Raw genomic sequence first — 3,251 nt, 5'->3', positions numbered from 1 at the left:
CGCATCCACCCAACCAGAGAAGATACATTTTTTTCAAATTGTAGTTCTATCAACAGATAAAGTAGAGATCTGATATAATTAAAAAATCTGTAAGTCATTTTGCTGAGTGGATAAAACAACAACAGCCACCAGAATGTTTCCAGCCAGACAAAAAAACACCTAAAAATTCTTTGGGGATCAATTCCTTCCCTTCTGTAGCAAAGTAGTACATGTATATCTACCACAAATCTACAGGCAAATAGACTTGTTCCTGCTCACTTGTCCTTGCAATGAAGCATCTGCTCACTGGGTTTTTGTGTTTGTCCGTTTGATTGGTTGGGTTTTTTGCTGTTGTTATATTTTTGCCCAAATGCTCTAATTCCAAACATCATCCTATCACCTTTTTTTAGTTGTTAATTCCTCTTGTCCTTGTGGCTACGTCTCTAGGATCTCATTAACAAACTAGTTCTGTGCGCCCTTAACACTGAGGCCCCTCGTCTGCAGCTGGAGGCAGCTCTCCGCTCAGCCTGCAGTGCCGAGTGACACAGCCAGGCGACATAGTCACTGAGCACTAACTTCTATTAAATGCAGGCAGACTGTGAGAACCCTATCGGAACTGCATCAAGACACGAGAGGAGCAAAGGTAATTCTTCTATTTCTATATCCAATTTTTTTGCAAGAATCAGATAGCTCCATCGGGAAGGGACAAGGGAGCAAAAGGGGGGGTGGTATGTTCAGTGTCAAAACTGAGAAGCAAGGAAGTGAATTGATCAGTCAGCTAGGAAATCAGTTGCAAACACAGAAAGAAAAGAGCCTCTGATAATTTTTGTTTGCTTAAATGAAGGTCTTATGCAAAATGAATGCAGTGGTTTAGGATCTAGAGAGAAGGGGAGTGTGCTAGTGAGGGTTTTGTTCATGAGACATAAACTGCAGGCTAATATCTGGTCATGAGAGGAGTTTTTGTCTTTCTGAAATGTCTAAGTTGGAGAGGACTTTAGAGATCATCCAGTTTGTCATGAATGATCTGATACTTTTGATACATTGGAATGATACATTAGAACGTATCATGTAACAATACATTAGAATGATCTAATGATCTAATACTTTTCTTTTTTTAAAGGGGTAGCTGCAAAGTTTTGGACGAGGCCTCTGCAGGCAACTGGAAGCACAGTGTACCCAGGTGGTGGGTCTCGTCTGTGGCAATATATTTTTCTGTCTGTCCAATTGAATATGGCTGTAAAGGGAATAAAACCCATGTAATCTCCAGCAGTGACAATTTAATCAGTTGTAGAAGGGGAAGAAGCAGAGTCCCCTCATTTTCATATTTGCATATTTGATTTTTGCGTTGGGGAATAGAGGTTATGTTTTCCTATTACTTCCCATTCAATTTTAATATTTAACTCTTTTATGAGTAAATTTTTGCAGGGATAGAAAATAGTGAGTCAAATTGGTCTAAGAGGAAGGTTCCATGTCGGCAACAAAGCGCTTGGTGCAGCATGCTTTGTGTAACATTTTTCCCCTACAAAGAATCTATATGCCAAACATGGCTTGCATGCTCCCAGCCTCTGCACGTGATACATTCGCTATTAACATTCAGAGATCTACCCTGAAAATGAAGGCAACTGTTTGCAGAACAATGCAAAATGATGAAGACTATATCATAATATGCTCCCCCTTTGGGTTAATATTTCTTAAAATCTTAATACCCACACCTATTTCTAAGGAAGTAGGGTTTCTAAAATACCTGACATACAGAGGGGTCAGTTTTTATGAGGTTAGAGAGGAGCAATAAAATACAGTTAAATTAATAAAACTTCATTGTTTTTTGCAGTTAACAGAATATTATCACCCATAATGTAGTAACAGATTATGGGATAGATTTTAAGAGAAATAAGATGCAAGTAATTTGAAATCATCATCAATTACCCTTGCGTGACTCCCATGAGTATATTAAAAATCTATTCAAAATGGTGTTGGATTTGAATTACTGGAACATGGGTAGCTGTTTTTTTTATGCATCGATGCATGTTAGCCTCCACTTGTGTAAGCCCCAAAAGTATGCTGGGTAATTTAAAAGAAGAGGGGGGATAGTATTCTACTTGTTTAACGATTCAGAATTTCTTTATAAAAAGTGGACTCTGAAGCCAACATTTCATTGGAGAGGAAAGGAATAATGATATTGATTCTATATAATTATACCAAAAAAAAAGCATTAAGCAAAAGTTTTGAAATGTTATATGCATTAAAGTTAATCTATAGATATATTCACACAAGTGCACATGTATGTGTGTGTGTATACCCATATAGGTTCATGTATTTGATTATCAACAATTAGACTGCATATATTTGTGTGTGTTGATAATTGTTGATAATCAAATTGTTGATAATCAAATGGTATGAGAGGGAACTACATTTGGAATTCTGAAAAGATAAACCATAGCATTTTATTAGAAGGTAGAGCAGATTCTCTATTTAATTTACATACATGAAAAGTGCACCAGTGGAGTATACAGGCGTGTATAATCATGAGATGACAGGTATAAGATGCTTTGGGGGTGTGCACGGCTTCACATTAAATTCAAGCACATAATATGTCGAGTTTTGAATATGTTCTTATTTATCTAAATCTGCATTCTGATGATCACCCTTTCAAAGAGCTTGCAAATATATGAATATGTGATCCAATGATTACATATTCAAATTAACGCAGTTTCTTTGAATATGGTCTAATGATTGAATGATCCCCCGAACACTGCAACTCCTTAGGGAAATATGCTGATGCCTCAGCACATTTTCTTGAGGCCTGGAGAGTACTAGATCTGCCAAGGAGTGCCTTGAAGCATGGAAACTCTGCTCTACCTAAACACGAGTCCTAGGCTTTAATCACAATGGCTAGGTTCACACTAAAGCAATTAACCATATGATTGCTTTCGCAGGAGCCCAACCTCATCAGTATCTTTCCTTCCGGCAAACTGACAAGGCTGGATATAGTCAATGACTCAAGTGGATTTGATTGCCTAAGAGGTACAAGTCTCTGAATACACAGTTCCCAAATGCAGAGTAGGAATATTCATCCTCATTCTACTTTCTGAAGTTGCCATTTCACAATCAACATTTTAAATGAGTAAGGTAAAATAACTGTTCCATTAAAGAATTAAGAGTTGACAAGTATCATCAGAAAGGTTAAGATCAAATAGTAATGATCTATTTTATAGTTTGTTGTTTTGTGTGTGTGTGTGTGTGTGTGTGTGTGTGTGTGTGTGTGTGTGTGT

General features: G+C 37.3%; 1 long non-coding RNA gene across 1 annotated transcript; it reads left to right on the top strand.

The window, feature by feature from the left end:
* Positions 1-506: 506 nt before the first annotated feature.
* On the top strand, positions 507-3,102 carry LOC141370706 (uncharacterized). The gene is made up of 3 exons (XR_012374981.1): positions 507-622; positions 1,100-1,162; positions 2,916-3,102. It is a non-coding gene; the product is annotated as an uncharacterized lncRNA (long non-coding RNA).
* The last annotated feature ends 149 nt before the right edge of the window (positions 3,103-3,251 follow it).

Source organism: Callorhinus ursinus, unplaced genomic scaffold (assembly GCF_003265705.2).
Source record: "Callorhinus ursinus isolate GAN/ISIS: 27379988/994484 unplaced genomic scaffold, GSC_fseal_2.0 scaffold1, whole genome shotgun sequence".
NCBI classification, from domain to species: domain Eukaryota; kingdom Metazoa; phylum Chordata; class Mammalia; order Carnivora; family Otariidae; genus Callorhinus; species Callorhinus ursinus.
Note: the sequence above shows the minus strand (reverse complement) of the source record. Positions and strands in the feature narration are given on the sequence as shown.